The sequence below is a fragment of the Chenopodium album genome, chromosome 27 (genome assembly GCF_948465745.1).
Source record: "Chenopodium album chromosome 27, dcCheAlbu1.1, whole genome shotgun sequence".
Classification (NCBI taxonomy): Eukaryota; Viridiplantae; Streptophyta; class Magnoliopsida; order Caryophyllales; family Amaranthaceae; genus Chenopodium; species Chenopodium album.
In genome coordinates, this window is record NC_137860.1 from 20,207,132 (window position 1) to 20,226,744 (window position 19,613).

The following is a 19,613-nucleotide window of genomic DNA, read 5'->3' on the forward strand; positions in this document are numbered from 1 at the left end:
AGCAGGTTAACGCTTTTCAATCCATCAAGTAAAATAACCCATACTCCAATACTTATAATCCTGGGTATAGGAACCACCCCTACCTTTCTTACCAGAGTACTAATGTGCAAAACCCCACTCCTCCACCTCCACAACGATCACAACAACAAGCACCACCACCTCAGCAGAACTACTACCACCCCAGTGCTGTTCAGAATAATCAACCACAAACTCCTCCACCTACTGATCCTGCTCTATCAGAAATTGAAGCGATGCTAATTAGTATGCAAAAGCACATGGAGAGTAGAGGTGCGCAAATTGATCAGATCCTAGCACATAATAAAATCATGGATAGTAAAATTGCGCAGATTTCCTCTACTCTGCAAACCCGCCAGCAGGGAACCCTACCATCGTAACCAGTACAGCCCACAGATCAGGCGTTCGCAGTTACCCTCAGGAGTGGTTCACACTATGATGGGCCTCCTATGCCCAAAGATGATGAACCTGTTTTAACAGAAATTTCTAATCCTGATTCCTTTATACCAAAGGATATTAATCCTAGCCCCGCAGGGCTAAAGGGTAGTACTAATATTTTTGATGTTACATTGCAGGGTAAAACTCCAGGGAAGGTTGTAACTCAGGATAAGTGCATCAATGTTCAACAACCAATTATCAAACTACCATTCCCAAATCGACATTTGAAAACCAAAGTGGATAAGCAGTTTGGTAAGTTCCTTGAGATGGTGAAGGATTTGCAGGTAACAGTTCCCTTTACAGAATTAATTACAGAAATACCTGCATATGCAAAATTTATGAAAGAAATATTGACTAGGAAAAGATCTATTAGTGAGGTAGATATTGTTGCTTTTACTGCAGAACGTAGTGCCGTACTACAAAATAATTCTCCACCTAAACTAAAAGATCCGGGTAGTTTTTCTATCCCTTGTCATATTGGCAATCTTAAGATAGATAATGCATTATGTGATTTGGGTGCTAGTGTTAGTGTCATGCCACAATCTGTGTGTTCAAAGCTAAAAATGGGTAAATTAAAATCTACTAATATTACTCTACAGATGGCCGATCATTCTTTTAAGTACCCTTTAGGTGTCTTAGAGGATTGATGAGTGGCATTTATGCCACAAATTAGTGTACTCTTTACGGGTTTTTCCCACCCATTTTGTAGCTTGTTTGCCTCCTTTTCTCTCCTTTTTGTTCCTCTTTTCTTTGTTTGCCTTTCTCCTTGTTTTCTTTGTTTTTGTTTTGTAGGAACCAAGACGTTGGAAGAAGAGCAATTCACTCCCAAACTCTCCAGTGTGCGGGCGCGCGGCTCTGGGAGAACCCGCGCAGGATGGCCCCTTTAGCAGAACACAAACAGAAGATTTGTGCGCCTTGTGCGCGCTCAGTGTGCGGGCGCGCGACTTTGATGTGTGCGGGCGCGCAGCTCTGGGAGAACCCGCACACAGCACAGCATCAGAAGCAGAATTAAAACAGAGTGTTGCGTGCGCCCTGTGTGCGCCTTGTGTGCGAGCGCACACCCCTCAAGCGCGGGCGCGCAGTGTTGCTGAGAGAAGGCGCGCATCCATGGGTTTCATTCTCCGTACCCACAGATCTGCGGGCGCGCAAGATCTGCGAGGGCGCACATCCAACTTCTGCGCGGGCGCGCAATTTATATGCGCGGGCGCGCACCGCTGAGCTGCAGTCTTTATTATTTCGTATTTTTGTATCTTTTGGGGGGACCTATATATAGAGGTCGTGGAGAGTTTAGTGGATCATCTATCATTACTTAGAAACATTTTTAGCCCTAATCTAGTGAGAGAAACTTCATTAGTAGAGAGAGAAAGTGTGGATTTCCATTGATGAACTTGGATATTGAAGAAGGAGCTTGCTTGAACCTTTGTAAATCTTCATCTTTAATTAATGAGCAATTTCTTACTCTCTTTCTTTGCTTTTGTATTTAGTTTTATTTGCTTATTTTGATTTTCCTCCATTGCTTATTGATCATGTTGATGCTTGTTGATTTGATGATTGATATTGCTTTCAATATGATTTGTGAGTAGTCACCTAGCCAAGGGTGTGGGGATTGTGTAGTTCTTGATTGATTCATGCTTATGATGTTGGGGTTTTGTTAATGGTGATTAAAGTCTTTGTGTGTTTGATGTTCTTTAATCTTCTTGCAAGTGCACATTGTTAGTTGATTAAAGGTGAATCTTTGCTAACAAGAAACGGAAGTTGACTTAGTTAAGATCCATTACTATCGATAGTTCTTTGATTGCACCTTCTAATATATGGTTCTAGTGTGGAAACATAGAGGCTATGTTAGGAGAATTTGATTGACCCCGGAAGGCGGTTAGATTGAGCTTTAATTCGATATTCTTACATGCTTAGTTTACCATTGCTTTGCTTTCGTGTTATTGCATGATCAATTGGCAACTACATCTACCTACTTCCCTTGGTGCTTAGTTATATTGGTTTTAATCATTCTTAATCTCTAGTTTAATTTCTTAGCTTTTCACACTTCTCGTTCCGAGGTAGCTTAAGTATTGAGTAGTGAATGTGGTGTTTATGCATGTCTCCTTGTGGTTCGACCCCTATACTTGTCTTATACTTGTATTAGGTTTGTTTAGGTGTATAAATTATATTTGATCTAGGTGTAGTCGTTAGACGACGCGATTATTCCCTTGTCAAATTGGCGCCGTTGCCGGGGATTTCACTTAATTCCTCGGAATCTCAACAAATCCCTTACATTCCCTCAATTTCCTCACAAATTCATCACTTTCCCCTCTCAAAATCACCCATTTTCACCAAATTCGTGGTTGCTCTTCGGTGGTCAAGGTGGTGGTGCGTGAGGGCTCTTGAAGGTCTTCAAGCTCTTCAATTGTGGTATAATCCTAATCCTTGAGTACTTTGTGGTTTTGATTCATTAGATAAGATCATGTTTTAGGATTGTTAAGCAAAAATTGAGCTTGTATGGATTTTGTGTGATTTTGGGGTAGTTTTGCTTATAATTGCGGAATTTGTCATGAATTTCTTGGTGATTTGTGAGTATTGTTGATGAAATTGTTGTTTTTTATGCAATTTGCCTAGCAAATTACTTGACTTGGATATTGAGAATTGTGTGAGTGATCACTAGCTTGATATTGAGCATTGAAAATTGTTAATGCATGTGGAATTGAAAATGTATGTTGTTGAGAGTTTTTGATGCTTGATATTGAATTTTACTTAGTGATTGCCTCTTTAGTGATTGAGTATTGCAAATTTTGGCATTTAATATTGTTGGTGATAGTTGTTTTCCTATTGTGTTATTTGTATCCTGGAAAGTTGTTGCTCCTAACCCCTTTTCAGATAACAAAATCAAAGGCTTCAAGTGTTGTTGTTGTTGTGGGAAAGATTTGGTATTCTTGATTGTGGATCTCTCCTTGGTGTTCTTGGTATTTTTGGGTTGTTGAGTACAGTTGGTGAAGATGAGCGGTAGGAGAAGGAGTAGAAAGGAGCCTAGAATGTCAGTTGATGAGCCCCAACCCTCCTCCCAAAATCAAAACCAAACACAATCCTCTCTTCCCACTTTAAAGTTTGTGAACCGACACCATGCACCCTTCCATCAAACACTCCTCAAACGCAAGCTTAACCCCACCCGACACTACTACCAACGCTCAATGCGTGATTTGGGGATAGATGAGGACCTTCGGTCCCTTCTTGACAACCTTGGGATGAGTGAGTTCATCAATCACCAATACCCGACCTTCAAAGAACCCACCTACGAGTTCCTCGCTTCCTTTGAGAAGGAACCCGTTGGAAACAACGAATTCCAAATCTCCTTCCAACTTTTCAATGCCCGCCATGTTGTCTCTCTTCGGCGTCTAAATGAACTCTTAGACTTTAACCCCGACGCCGACCTACTTGCCCCATCCACCGAGCTCTTCCCCGAGTACGATGCTTTCCGTTAGTGGCGGACAATTACCGATTCGGATGAGTTTAGTACTCGGTACTCGGTGGCAAGCCAAATCATCCACCCGGTACTCCGCATCCTTCACCGCATCTTGGGGTTTACGGTGTTTAGTAAGCAAGACTTGAGTAAACTCTCTCATGAGGAGCTTTTCACTCTTTGGGTCGCCACAAAGGAGGAGTTGAGTGGGCGGCTCAACATGGGGTATTGGTTTGTGCTTTGTTGCGAGGCAATCAAGAATGGGAACAAGACGGGAGAGATTGCCTTAGGAGGGATGATTTCAAGGATCGCCTCGAAGCTAGGGGGTGAGGTTCTCTTCCCTTTTTGTACAAGGGTGGGAAGAGACAGAGACATATTCGTGGACATCTCCTACATGAGGAAGTCAGTTTTCATCCAACCAACCGACGATGTGAACAACTTCCATGATTGGTGTGTTGAGAGGGAGCACCATTGCATTCTTCCATTTCCGAGCCGCACTTCCTTGGAGAGGAACGCAAGGAATGTGTGGAAGGTTCCTAAGGACAATGGTGTCCTTCCTAACGCTCTTGGAGGTGAGCGAAATATGATCATCCGCGAGCGGCATCAGCAGCAACAACATCAACAACAAGAAGAACAACAACAACAATTCCAACAGCAACAGCAATTTCAGCAACAGCAGTTTCATCAGCAACAACAACAACAAGGGTTTCAACTTCAAGGTTTTCAGTATGGGGAGGGATCCCAAGGTTTGCGCGTCCCCTCCTCTAGTGAGGGAGGTATGGCCTCTTCCTCTTCTTCTTTTAACCTTGAGCAAGCTTTCCAAAACCTGTCAATGCAGGTAAACCGGTTGACGGAGGCCGCCGATGGGTACTCGGTTTACAATGCCAACATTTATGATTGGCATGTAAACCAAGGGCATTTTACCCCACCGGTGAACTATCCGTATTTTCCGCCCCAACAGGGGCCGGTTCCTTCTTACGAGGAACCGCATTCTGACGGCACTCCCCGTCAACCGGTTTGGCCCTATTGGTCCGGGCCTTCATCTCAAGGGACCCCCCGAGTGAACTACCCCACCTCTGAGGGGTATGATTACAAGGCACCGGGGGGGTGTGATTACCGTGGGGACCCCAACTACCCCATGTACACATCCGAGCCCCTTGAGATGCCCCCTCCCTATGACCCTCTTCCGGATTACCAGCAAGAGTTATATCGGAACCGTGGTTTTCCACCGGGTTACACCGGTGGTTGGGACCCCCATGGCCCTCCTATCGACGTCGACTACGAGTGGCGTCCTTATGGAGAGAGCTCTAGTTCTCACATGGAGGACTAGGGCCCTCGGGCCGAGTTTAGCCCTTCCTCCCACCCCATTTTCCACTTTGTTCAAACCGAGGACGGTTTTCCGTTCAAGTGTGGGGGGGTGCTTGTTTATTGTTCCATTCAAGGGCTTTGTTTTATGGGGCGTAATTTTGGGCCAATAGGTGTCTTTTTGGAAGATTCCCTCCCCTCTTTTCAACAAAATGATGATGATGATGTTTTAATGAAACCTTGTGTTGTTTTGGCTCCCTTTCTTTTCGAAAATCCAAATTCCCCTTTAATCCAAACTTTTTCTTGTGTTGTTTTTGCTTTGTATATATTTCTCTTGCTACTAACCAAATATTTGCCGAGTTGTTTTGGTCTTTGACATTTTGTAGGGCTTATGGGCGCATTCCCCGAATATTTCTGAGCAATGGAGTTTCAACGATTGTGGACTTGCGTTTTCTAAGCGTAACTGGGTGACAAATTCTCCTTCTCAACTCTTTAAATATTTGATTGGTTGCATAGTTTAGTTTAGATTAGGAAGAAGTTGAATGGTTCGAGGTTGTTTGATTTGGTTCTAAGGAACCTGGGATCGTTGATGTTGTATTCAACGATCATTGTATGTCAATTGGGATTTATGTGATTTACATGCCTCTCTTATGAACCGTTTTGATTTCTTCCTTTTTCCTTTGTGGGTTGCTTTTCTTCTTTCTTTTTGTGACATTCATAATCATGACAAGAGAAAATTTTTGAAAATTGAGATTTTGCTCGTTCATTTGGAAATGTGGACCTATATGCTTTTGTTATGATATATTTTTGAATGCTTACCTTCCTAGTTGAAGAGGGTCTTCGCGGTTTGAGAGTGCTTAGGGTTGAACTAGACACATTTTAAGCTAAGGTAGCCCGGTTCAGAACTCTTGAGGACGTTTGAACCCCTAGTTCACGGGAAAGTGGTAAGATGGTGTTGCTCTCCGTAGTGAATAGGATTCCCTTGGTTGGCAATTGCTTACTTTCATACCCCATGTGAGCGTTTATTGTTCAAGCCTCCATCACTTTTGTTGAGCGGCATTTTGGATCCTTAACTATGCGTGTCTTAATCCTTGTGTTGGTATCTAGCTCCCAAGACCGTGATCATATAACTCTAGAGGAGGAAGAGGGCATCTCTTCTCATTTTTCTTTGTTTTCTTTGTGTTTTGTTACAAATTTGGTCTTTTTTTTATTTTACATGTACCTACTTGCTAGCCATGTTGAGCCTTATTTCCCCTTCCTTGGTTAAACCACGTTACAAACCTAGCGGCCCATGTTCTACCAACCCTTGTAGTTAGTGAAGCATCGGCTTGTGAGGTTTGGGTTTGAGAGTCTTGATTTTAAGCAAGGAAGTTGTGCAATTTGGTTTGAATGAGGTCTTGAAAGTCTATTCATGAAAAAGTGTGCAAAAGGTTGGCAAGGAAGTTGTAATCTATGATAACCAAGCACCATTCAAAAAAAAAAAAAAAGAGAAAAAAAAAAGAGAAAAAAAAAGAGAAAAAAAAAAGAAAGAGAAAAAAAAAGGGGAAAAGAAATTGAGAAGGAAAAATCAAGTTGAACGGAATTATTGTAAAAAAAAAAAGAGAGTAGTATTGTCATGTAGTTTGTATTGAAGGTGGTGATTTGAAACTTAGGTTAAATTCCTATGTTGTTTTTGAGAGATGGCCACTCTTATGCTTCACTTAGGAGTTTTCCACCAAAATTTTCAAATTAATTCCCTACCTTAACCTTTAGCCATGACATTACAACCCTAACTAAGACCCTTGGACTCTAGAGGGGCGTGATCAAGGAAACGGTGGAGGGAGATAGATTTCAACCCTATGGAGAGAGTACGCATAGTTGAGATGTCGGGATAGCCTCATTGTTCCACATAGAATTATTTTTTCCGGTTCCCTCGCAGAATCATGAGGAGCCAATTAGGGGATGAATTGAAGCTAGCGGAGAGAACGTGGACCGTCTTGGATGGGGCTAGGGTGGAGGATGGAATCATTAGTTCTCTATGCTTAGCTTAGGTTTGTCTCTTTCAACCTTGAGCATCTTAAAGCGTGTTTCCCCTCTTGAATTGAGAAAGGTAAGTATTCTTTGATCAATGTCATTATATCTGAGTCTGATCTGAGCATTTCTCACCGTGGCACTAGATTGATTCTCTTGAACCTTGTCATGTTGTGTTTGTTGTCTTTGGACTTGGTTTCCCTTGCTTGGGGACAAGCAAGAAGCAAGTGTGGGGGAATTTGATGAGTGGCATTTATGCCACAAATTAGTGTACTCTTTACGGGTTTTTCCCACCCATTTTGTAGCTTGTTTGCCTCCTTTTCTCTCCTTTTTGTTCCTCTTTTCTTTGTTTGCCTTTCTCCTTGTTTTCTTTGTTTTTGTTTTGTAGGAACCAAGACGTTGGAAGAAGAGCAATTCACTCCCAAACTCTCCAGTGTGCGGGCGCGCGGCTCTGGGAGAACCCGCGCAGGATGGCCCCTTGAGCAGAACACAAACAGAAGATTTGTGCGCCTTGTGCGCGCTTAGTGTGCGGGCGCGCGACTTTGATGTGTGCGGGCGCGCAGCTCTGGGAGAACCCGCACACAGCACAGCATCAGAAGCAGAATTAAAACAGAGTGTTGCGTGCGCCCTATGTGTGCCTTGTGTGCGAGCGCACACCCCTCAAGCGCGGGCGCGCAGTGTTGCTGAGAGAAGGCGCGCATCCATGGGTTTCATTCTCCGTACCCACAGATCTGCGGGCGCGCAAGATCTGCGAGGGCGCACATCCAACTTCTGCGCGGGCGCGCAGTTTATATGCGCGGGCGCGCACCGCTGAGCTGCAGTCTTTATTATTTCGTATTTTTGTATCTTTTGGGGGGACCTATATATAGAGGTCGTGGAGAGTTTAGTGGATAATCTATCATTACTTAGAAACATTTTTAGCCCTAATCTAGTGAGAGAAACTTCATTAGTAGAGAGAGAAAGTGTGGATTTCCATTGATGAACTTGGATATTGAAGAAGGAGCTTGCTTGAACCTTTGTAAATCTTCATCTTCAATTAATGAGCAATTTCTTACTCTCTTTCTTTGCTTTTGTATTTAGTTTTATTTGCTTATTTTGATTTTCCTCCATTGCTTATTGATCATGTTGATGCTTGTTGATTTGATGATTGATATTGCTTTCAATATGATTTGTGAGTAGTCACCTAGCCAAGGGTGTGGGGATGGTGTAGTTGTTGATTGATTCATGCTTATGATGTTGGGGTTTTGTTAATGGTGATTAAAGTCTTTGTGTGTTTGATGTTCTTTAATCTTCTTGCAAGTGCACATTGTTAGTTGATTAAAGGTGAATCTTTGCTAACAAGAAACGGAAGTTGACTTAGTTAAGATCCATTACTATCGATAGTTCTTTGATTGCACCTTCTAATATATGGTTCTAGTGTGGAAACATAGAGGCTATGTTAGGAGAATTTGATTGACCTCGGAAGGCGGTTAGATTGAGCTTTAATTCGATATTCTTACATGCTTAGTTTACCATTGCTTTGCTTTCGTGTTATTCCAAGGAGTGCCCAAGTGGCTTCGCCCGGCCAAAGTGGTCTTGCCAGAAGGCGCGCCCGGCCGGGCGGGGCAGAAGAATAACGTCGCCCGATCTCGCGCCCGACCGGGCGGTGTGGCTGATGTGTTCATTTTATATATATATTTACCCCCGTCCCTTGGTCGTAATTGGTAGTGTTTTTGGCTCCTACGAGCCAATTTTATTACTAATTGGTGTTTTCTAGTGTTTTCGTAGTTTTGGTTGAGTTTTGTAGGGAATTGCGCATTTGGAGCATTTTCCCGTGATTTTATGGATCAACTACGAGCATTGGAGAAGCACGACCATTACATCGAGGCAATTGGACCAAGTAGTCAAGTCCCAAAGAGGAAATCCGGATTGGGCCGAATGATCGGGGCCAAATTAAAGTCCAAGGAGTGCCCAAGTGGCTTCGCCCGGCCGAAGTGGTCTCGCCCGAAGGCGCGCCCGACTGGGCGGGGCAGAAAAATAACGTCGCCCGATCTCGCGCCCGACCGGGCGGTGTGGCGCCCGACCGGGCGCGAGATTTGAAGACCTGACGAAAAGGCGGGCCCGATCGGGCGGTGCTTCGCCCGACCGGGCGCGAGAAGAGAAGCTTTGGCGAGGATTGGTGAGAAAAGGCGCGCCCGACCGGGCGGCCCTTCGCCCGACCGGGCGCGTGTTTCTGGAAAAGCTTAATACGTCGTTTTTATTTTGTTTTATCTTAGGATTCGTAGATTAGCATTAATACTCTTTTGTTATGTTAGTTTTGGGGAGTCTTGGATCATTGTGTGAGACAATTGTCCTTGATCCACCTCTTTTCTCCTTACTCTCTCTCTAACTTTTCTCTCTCTACTTTTCTTGATCTTGGATTAATTGAGTGACACAATTGTCTTTGATTATCTCTTTCCTCCCTTACTTTGGTAACTATTTCTCTCTCTTCCTTGAATCTCTTTATTCTATTATGCTTTACTTAATTGCTATATTTAATTTAATTTTAATTATGTCTGAGTAGTTTCTTTCTAGGGTTTATGGGGATCCATAAATAATATGAAAGGGTAATTTATTGTTGTTAATCGTTAATGCTAGATTAGTTTCCTATTGATTGATTTAATGCTCTGTGACTAGATTAGGCCTGATCTTTTATGCATGAGTTTGACAATATTGATTCGAGATTCGAGAGATGAGAATTGATGTTTAGGTCTAGTTTCAATAGGCAAGTTAATTGATAAATGGTTAAGTCGAGATTCGAGAGATGAGATTTAATACCGGTAAATTAACTCTGTGATTGTAATACGTAGCGAAAGCCCTTTATGATCTGATTAATTGTTACATTGATGATTGATTAATATGTTTTACCCTGGAGTATTATTTATTGGTGAACCTATGCCCTAGGACCTTTATTCATTGATTTTCCCCCACTTTTATTTCTTCCTAATTTTATTCTTCGTAGTATAATTCCTTCAAACAATAATATTTTGGTTATTTAATAATTTAGATTATAATTAATTAATTAGGAATAAAAAGACTTGTTTCCCTGTGGAGATCGACCCTACTTCCCTATCTATTTTAGTTAGTGGTTTTAGGTAATTACTTTTGACTAGGTGATACGACTTTAGTCTGTCAGTGGCACCTGACCGGGCGCGAGATTTGAAGACCTGACGAAGAGGCGGGCCCGATCGGGCGGTGCTTCGCCCGACCGGGCGCGTGTTTCTGAGGAGTTTCAAGCGTCGTTTAATTTGCTTTTACTTAGGATTCTTTAGTTTAGTATAAATACTCTTTTATTTCGTTAGTTTTAAGGAGCTCGGATCATTGCGTGAGACAATTGTCCTTGCACCACTTCTTTTCTCCTTACTCTCTCTCTAACTTTTCTCTCTCTACTTTTCTTGATCTTGGATTAATGGAGTGACACAATTGTCTTTGATTATCTCTTTTTTCTCCCTTACTTTGGTAACTATTTCTCTCTCTTCCTTCAATCTCTTTATTTCCTTATGCCTTGTTTAATTGCTTTGTTTAGTTTAGTCTTTAATTATGTCTGAGTAGTTTCCTTTCTAGGGTTTATGGGGATCTAATAAATAATATGAAGGGGTGATTTATTATTGTTAATTGTCAATGCTAGATTAATTTCCTATTGATTGATTTAATGCTCTGTGACTAGATTTGCGCAGATCTTTTATGCATGAGTTTAGCAATATTAATTCGAGATTCGAGAGATGAGGATTGATGTTAAGGCTTAGTTTCAATAGGCAGACTAATTTATAAATGGTTAGGTCGAGATTCGAGAGATGAGATTTAATACCGGTAAATTAACTCTATGATTATAATACGTAGCGAAAGCCCTTTATAATCTGATTAATTAATGTATTGATGATTGATTATTATGTTTTACCCTGGAATATTGTTTATTAGTGAACCTATGCCCTAGGTTTTTATTATTATTTGTTTTCTCTCTGATTTATTCCTTTCACTCATAATCTTCGTAGTATAGTTTTAAATCATACAAAATATTGGTTACTAAAATAATTTGGATTATAATAATTAATTAGAGGTAGAAAGACTTGTTTCCCTATGGATTCGACCCTACTTCCCTATCTGCATAAGTTAGAGGACTTAGGAAATTACTTTTGATTAGGTGATACGACTTTAGCCTGTCAAAATTTGGCGGCGTTGCTGGGGATCGGTTTTATTTTTATTTTTGATTGTTTTTGTAGTCTAGATTATTTCCTTTCGTCCCAGAGAACGTAAGTTCTTTGGGACAGCTCTCATATTTGTCGTCTAGTTCTTTGTTTATGCCCAGGTGTTCCAGATCAGGTTACATTCCATTCGATCTTGAGATCGAGCGCTCTTTTCATAGGCAAAAGAATCTATACAGGCAAATACTGGCGAGTTCTGGTGGTGATATCCCTAGAGACCCTCCATCTGATTCTAGTGATTTGGAATTTTCTTCAGAACTAGAATCAGACATGACAGCACCTAAAAAGCTCAGCGATTATTCGCAGCCGTCTTTGACAGATTTTCCTCACCTTATTCCTACTCCAGCTCTTGAAGGAGTACAATTCGAAATCAAACCCCAGTTTATTACGATGATAGAAAGGAAGCAATTTAGTGGAGCTAAGGGTGAAGACCCAAATCTTCATGTTGCAGACTACTGTCAATATTGCAATACTATAAGGCAAGCTAGGATCACACAAGACCAAATCAGGGAGATTCTCTTTCCTTTCTCTCTATGTGGAAAAGCTAAATTGTGGTTTAATGGTTTAAATAGAACTGAACTTGGTATTACTAACTGGGAGACTCTTGTTTTAAATTTTTATAATAAATATTACCCTGCAGAAAGGACAACCTTATTAAGGAGTGCCATTCAGAACTTTGCCCAAGAGCCAGATGAGTCGCTATATGAGGCTTGGGAGAGATTCAAAGATCTGCAGAGAGAGTGTCCCCATCATAATTTAGCGCAGTGGCAATTGATACAAGCTTTTTACAATGGGATTGGAAATTCATCTCGAGCAATTTTAGATTCTGCAGCTAATGGGAGATTTATGAATTTAAATGTTGATAATGCAGGTCAAGTTATCGAAGAGATGGCAATTCACAATTCCCAATATGGGAATCCTAGAGGTTTTGCTAACAAAGGGAAACATAGTGTTGACTCCGTATCCTTTTTGCAAGCTCAATTAACCTCTATTTGTCAGAAATTAGATAATTTGAATACTGCTAATTTTTCTAATGTAGCTAATATTTCTGCAATTAATAATAATGCTAATGATGCTTTTTGTGAAAATTGTGGAATTGTAGGTCATTGGGAGCAGGAGTGTAGGAGTTCCATGGAGCAGGTTAACGCTTTTCAATCCATCAAGTAAAATAACCCATACTCCAATACTTATAATCCTGGGTATAGGAACCACCCCTACCTTTCTTACCAGAGTACTAATGTGCAAAACCCCACTCCTCCACCTCCACAACGATCACAACAACAAGCACCACCACCTCAGCAGAACTACTACCACCCCAGTGCTGTTCAGAATAATCAACCACAAACTCCTCCACCTACTGATCCTGCTCTATCAGAAATTGAAGCGATGCTAATTAGTATGCAAAAGCACATGGAGAGTAGAGGTGCGCAAATTGATCAGATCCTAGCACATAATAAAATCATGGATAGTAAAATTGCGCAGATTTCCTCTACTCTGCAAACCCGCCAGCAGGGAACCCTACCATTGCAACCAGTACAGCCCACAGATCAGGCGTTCGCAATTACCCTCAGGAATGGTTCACACTATGATGGGCCTCCTATGCCCAAAGATGATGAACCTGTTTTAACAGAAATTGCTAATCCTGATTCCTTTATACCAAAGGATATTAATCCTAGCCCCGCAGGGCTAAAGGGTAGTACTAATATTTTTGATGTTACATTGCAGGGTAAAACTCCAGGGAAGGTTGTAACTCAGGATAAGTGCATCAATGTTCAACAACCAATTATCAAACTACCATTCCCAAATCGACAATTGAAAACCTAAGTGGATAAGCAGTTTGGTAAGTTCCTTGAGATGGTGAAGGATTTGCAGGTAACAGTTCCCTTTACAGAATTAATTACAGAAATACCTGCATATGCAAAATTTATGAAAGAAATATTGACTAGGAAAAGATCTATTAGTGAGGTAGATACTGTTGCTTTTACTGCAGAACGTAGTGCCGTACTAAAAAATAATTCTCCACCTAAACTAAAAGATCCGGGTAGTTTTTCTATTCCTTGTCATATTGGCAATCTTAAGATAGATAATGCATTATGTGATTTGGGTGCTAGTGTTAGTGTCATGCCACTATCTGTGTGTTCAAAGCTAAAAATGGGTAAATTAAAATCTACTAATATTACTCTGCAGATGGCCGATCATTCTTTTAAGTACCCTTTAGGTGTCTTAGAGGATGTCCCTGTTAGAGTAGGAAATTTTTTTATACCTGTTGATTTTGTTGTTCTTGATATGGCTGAGGATTTGCAAACCCCAATCATTTTGGGTAGACCTTTCCTTAATACCGCCGGAGCAATTATAGATGTACAAGGTGGTAAATTGACATTTTCAGTAGGGGATGATAATATTGTTTTTAACTTGAATAATGCTCCTAAAAGCCCCATGACAGAGGAAAAATATTTTATCATTGATGTGGTTAAAAATAATTGTTCTAATGAGCCCCAAGCTCTTGTTAAAGATCCCTTGGTAGCGGTATCTTGTGTTGCATCTTCTACAGGTAGAAAGAAGACGTGGAAGGAAGAAGTAGATGCAATAGAGCGAGCTCTATATTATGAAGGGCTTGGTTTTGATGATGAGGATGAGGAGCAAGGTGAACAAGTTGCGATAATTGAGCCTTTAATGAGAGTCCCACCTGATCGAGTAGTATTAACTCAGTCGAGTGGGGAACCGAGGCAATTTGATCCTGGGGAGGTGTCCCTTGCAATTAGTGTTAAAGAGCCCCCAGAACATTTTACGGAAGATCCGCTCGACCGGGAGAAGTCGTGCCCGATCGGGCGCGAGAAGAAGAAAGATTGCGGCCTTAAGTTCGCCCGGCGGGGTGAACCCCTGCCCGATCGGGCGCGTGAAGAAGTCCGTATTCGACGAATTTCGCCCGACCGGGCGAGATGGCGCCCGAGCGGGCGCGAAAGGGAAATTTATCAAGGGCACAAAATCGCCCGACCGGGCAAAGATCCGCCCGATCGGGCGCGAGGTTAGTCGTGTTTAGTCCTTGATGATCGCCCGATCGGGCGATCGGCCGCCCGATCGGGCGCGCCATACCCTTTTTATCGCTTTATTTTTTTTTCCTTTTTTCTTTCTTTTTCTTTTTATCTTTCCCCTTTTTGTTTTGTCTCTTTCTTAAACCAGGTGACGTCTAGCCGCGCGGGCTTTACTCTTGAGTCAATGAGGATATTGTCTGATTTTGGCTTGGGGGAGTTATTGGTTTGGATTGTGGTATGATTTCTTTCTTTTTATTTTTGGTGTGTTTAGTTTACTGTTTTTTTTAAAAAATTAAAAAAATTAAAAAATACGTTCCAATGAGTTATAAATCATGCTTCCCTGTGCCCCATACTTGAGAAAATTGTTTTGATTCTTGGTATTTGATTTTGAGCATTGTGGATTTGTTGATCATGATTTGAATTTTAATTACTTGGATTCCTAAACATGCGTCAATTTTGCCCAACTACTTGTGAATATAGTGCTTGACTAGTTGATTTGGTTAGGAATGTGTGATTAGTTCCTGGTATGTCAATGAATTTGAGTATTGGTTTGCAACTATGAGTAGTGTTTCATGGCTCATTATTATGCACATGTGGAGGACGAAGGCATTTGTTCTTTTAGGTAGCCTTCAGATTTATTTAGATACATTTGTTCCCTTCTTGCTACCCATGTTGTTGCCTTGACTTTTTATTGTTTTTAGCCACATTACAAGCCATATTTGCCCCATTGGTTACTAGTCCCAAGCTTGGCTTGGGGGAGCTATAGTTAGTGAGGTGAGGGAGTTTGTAGTGTGCACATTATCTGCACAATGTGGAGGTATAAGAAGAGTATTTTGTTCTTTGATTTTTGTGATTGGAAAAAATAAGAATTTGTGTTTCAAAGTTGAAATTTCCAATGTGGAATAAAAAGAAAAAAAAAGAGCAAAAAGAAAAAAATTGTTATATGTTCAAATGTTCTAAGTGAAGGATGATCAAAAGAAAAAGAAAAAAAGTTGAGTTTCAATGAGAAATTTCAAGTTTATTAGTTCAAAGTTTGTTATTCACTCTAGTTCCATATTATCATATTTTTATGAGTAAAATTGTGAGTGTTGGGGTTGTTTATTATGATTGGAGTTGTATTTGGTGGTTCTTATTGGAGTTAGTTATGTTGTTGGAGATGTATGATCATCATTTATTTTTGATCATGGGTTTATTAGGATTTGGCTCCCTTAATGCATAGCTTTTCTCTCACATTTCCCCAAATTTATCCTACCCTTTACCCTAGTCTTACATTATAAGCTTTAAAGACCTTTTGACCTTGTGCATAGAGTTGTGTAATTGTGGAAGTGTTGCTTATCAATGCAAGTTATGACTTGACATATTCCGAGTCGACTATTAGGTTGAGTGCATGTTTTCTTAAACACACGAGTGTTGTGAGTTGGGAGGGCATTGTTCACATTAAAGGGGTTGGGATGGAGAGCGATCGAGTACATCTTTTACTCGCCACATAAATGAGAGTTGAGTGTGTGAGCACTAGTCTTGAATTCTATATGCTCTTGTGCTTTGCACAACTTGACAATTGTTGGGGAGGAAGGGTGATTAGATGGATAGGATTGGTTGATTTTGAAGCATGTTCACTTGATTTGCCATGAATCGTTTGTGCTTGATTTTTATATTGGGGTGAGGCATGTTTTATTGTTCATTGAGGAGCTCTTTGCTTAGGGACAAGCAAAGGTTTGGCTTGGGGGAGTTTGATGTGTTCATTTTATATATATATTTATCCCCGTCCCTTGGTCGTAATTAGTAGTGTTTTTGGCTCCTACGAGCCACTTTTATTACTAATTGGTGTTTTCTAGTGTTTTCGTAGTTTTGGTTGAGTTTTGTAGGGAATTGCGCATTTGGAGCATTTTCCCGTGATTTTATGAAGCAACTACGAGCATTGGAGAAGCACGACCATTATATCGAGGCAATTGGACCAAGTAGTCAAGTCCCAAAGAGGAAATCCGGATTGGGCCGAATGATCGGGGCCAAATTGAAGTCCAAGGAGTGCCCAAGTGGCTTCGCCCGGCCAAAGTGGTCTTGCCAGAAGGCGCGCCCGGCCGGGCGGGGCAGAAGAATAACGTCGCCCGATCTCGCGCCCGACCGGGCGGTGTGGCTGATGTGTTCATTTAATATATATATTTACCCCCGTCCCTTGGTCGTAATTGGTAGTGTTTTTGGCTCCTACGAGCCACTTTTATTACTAATTGGTGTTTTCTAGTGTTTTCGTAGTTTTGGTTGAGTTTTGTAGGGAATTGCGCATTTGGAGCATTTTCCCGTGATTTTATGGATCAACTACGAGCATTGGAGAAGCACGACCATTACATCGAGGCAATTGGACCAAGTAGTCAAGTCCCAAAGAGGAAATCCGGATTGGGCCGAATGATCGGGGCCAAATTAAAGTCCAAGGAGTGCCCAAGTGGCTTCGCCCGGCCGAAGTGGTCTCGCCCGAAGGCGCGCCCGACTGGGCGGGGCAGAAAAATAACGTCGCCCGATCTCGCGCCCGACCGGGCGGTGTGGCGCCCGACCGGGCGCGAGATTTGAAGACCTGACGAAAAGGCGGGCCCGATCGGGCGGTGCTTCGCCCGACCGGGCGCGAGAAGAGAAGCTTTGGCGAGGATTGGTGAGAAAAGGCGCGCCCGACCGGGCGCGTATTTCTGGAGAAGCTTAATACGTCGTTTTTATTTTGTTTTATCTTAGGATTCGTAGATTAGCATTAATACTCTTTTGTTATGTTAGTTTTGGGGAGTCTTGGATCATTGTGTGAGACAATTGTCCTTGATCCACCTCTTTTCTCCTTACTCTCTCTAACTTTTCTCTCTCTACTTTTCTTGATCTTGGATTAATTGAGTGACACAATTGTCTTTGATTATCTCTTTCCTCCCTTACTTTGGTAACTATTTCTCTCTCTTCCTTTAATCTCTTTATTCTATTATGCTTTACTTAATTGCTTTATTTAGTTTAATTTTAATTATGTCTGAGTAGTTTCTTTCTAGGGTTTATGGGGATCCATAAATAATATGAAAGGGTAATTTATTGTTGTTAATCGTTAATGCTAGATTAGTTTCCTATTGATTGATTTAATGCTCTGTGACTAGATTAGGCCTGATCTTTTATGCATGAGTTTGACAATATTGATTCGAGATTCGAGAGATGAGAATTGATGTTTAGGCCTAGTTTCAATAGGCAAGTTAATTGATAAATGGTTAAGTCGAGATTCAAGAGATGAGATTTAATACCGGTAAATTAACTCTGTGATTGTAATACGTAGCGAAAGCCCTTTATGATCTGATTAATTGTTACATTGATGATTGATTAATATGTTTTACCCTGGAGTATTATTTATTGGTGAACCTATGCCCTAGGACCTTTATTCATTGATTTTCCCCCACTTTTATTTCTCCCTAATTTTATTCTTCGTAGTATAATTCCTTCAAACAATAATATTTTGGTTATTTAATAATTTAGATTATAATTAATTAATTAGGAATAAAAATACTTGTTTCCATGTGGAGATCGACCCTACTTCCCTATCTATTTTAGTTAGTTGTTTTAGGTAATTATTTTTGGCTAGGTGATACGACTTTAGCCTGTCAAAATTTGGCGCCGTTGCCGGGGAAACGGTTTTATTTTTATTTCTGATTGTTTTTGTAGTCTAGATTATTTCCTTTCGTCCCAGAGAACGTAAGTTCTCTGGGACAGTTCTCATATTTGTCGTCTAGTTCTTTGTTTATGCCCAGGTGTTCCAGATCAGGTTACATTCCATTCGATCCTGAGATCGAGCACTCTTTTCATAGGCAAAAGAATCTATACAGGCAAATACTGACGAGTTCTGGTGGTGATATCCCTAGAGACCCTCCATCTGATTCTAGTGATTCGGAATTTTCTTCAGGACTAGAATCAGACATGACAGCACCTAAAAAGCTCAGCGATTATTCGCAGCCGTCTTTGACGGATTTTCCTCACCTTATTCCTACTCCAGCTCTTGAAGGAGTACAATTCGAAATCAAACCCCAGTTTATTACGATGATAGAAAGGAAGCAATTTAGTGGAGCTAAGGGTGAAGACCCAAATCTTCATGTTGCAGACTACTGTCAATATTGCAATACTATAAGGCAAGCTGGGGTCACACAATACCAAATCAGGGAGATTCTTTTTCCTTTCTCTCTATGTGGAAAAGCTAAATTGTGGTTCAATAGTTTAAATAGAACTGCACTTGGTATTACTAACTGGGAGACTCTTGTTTTAAATTTTTATAATAAATATTATCCTGCAGAAAGGACAGCCTTATTAAGGAGTGCTATTCAGAACTTTGCCCAAGAGCCAGATGAAACTTTATATGAGGCTTGGGAGAGATTCAAAGATCTGCAGAGAGTGTGCCCCCATCATAACTTAGCGCAGTGGCAATTAATACAAGCTTTTTACAATGGGATTGGAAATTCATCTCGAGCAATTTTAGATTCTGCAGCTAATGGGAGATTTATGAATTTAAATGTTGATAATGCAGGTAAAGTTATCGAAGAGATGGCAATTCACAATTCCCAATATGGGAATCCTAGAGGTTTTGCCAACAAAGGGAAACATAGTGTTGACTCCGTATCCTTCATGCAAGCTCAATTAACCTCTATTTGTCAGAAATTAGATCATTTGAATACTGCTAATTCTTCTAATGTAGCTAATATTTCTGCAATTAATAATAACGCTAAAGATGCTTTTTGTGAAAATTGTGGAATTGTAGGTCATTGGGAGCAGGAGTGTAGGAGTTCCATGGAGCAGGTTAACGCTTTTCAATCCATCAAGCAAACTAACCCATACTCCAATACCTATAATCCTGGGTATTGGAACCACCCCTACCTTTCTTACCAGAGTACTAATGTGCAAAACCCCAGTCCTCCACCTCCACAACGATCACAACAACAAGCACCACCACCTCAGCAGAACTACTACCACCCCAGTGCTGTTCAGAATAATCAACCACAAACTCCTCCACCTACTGATCCTGCTCTATCAAAAATTAAAGCGATGCTAACTAGTATGCAAAAGCACATGGAGAGTAGAGGTGCGCAAATTGATCAGATCCTAGCACATAATAAAATCATGGATAGTAAAATTGCGCAGATTTCCTTT

General features: G+C 41.1%; 2 non-coding genes across 2 annotated transcripts; both read right to left on the reverse strand.

Moving 5' to 3' along the window:
* Positions 1 to 12,087: 12,087 nt before the first annotated feature.
* On the reverse strand, positions 12,088 to 12,194 carry LOC145621757 (small nucleolar RNA R71). The gene has a single exon (XR_014108556.1). It is a non-coding gene; the product is annotated as a small nucleolar RNA R71 (small nucleolar RNA).
* Positions 12,195 to 18,773: 6,579 nt separating this feature from the next.
* Positions 18,774 to 18,880, reverse strand: LOC145621734 (small nucleolar RNA R71). Its single transcript, XR_014108536.1, has one exon. It is a non-coding gene; the product is annotated as a small nucleolar RNA R71 (small nucleolar RNA).
* Between the last annotated feature and the right edge of the window lie 733 nt (positions 18,881 to 19,613).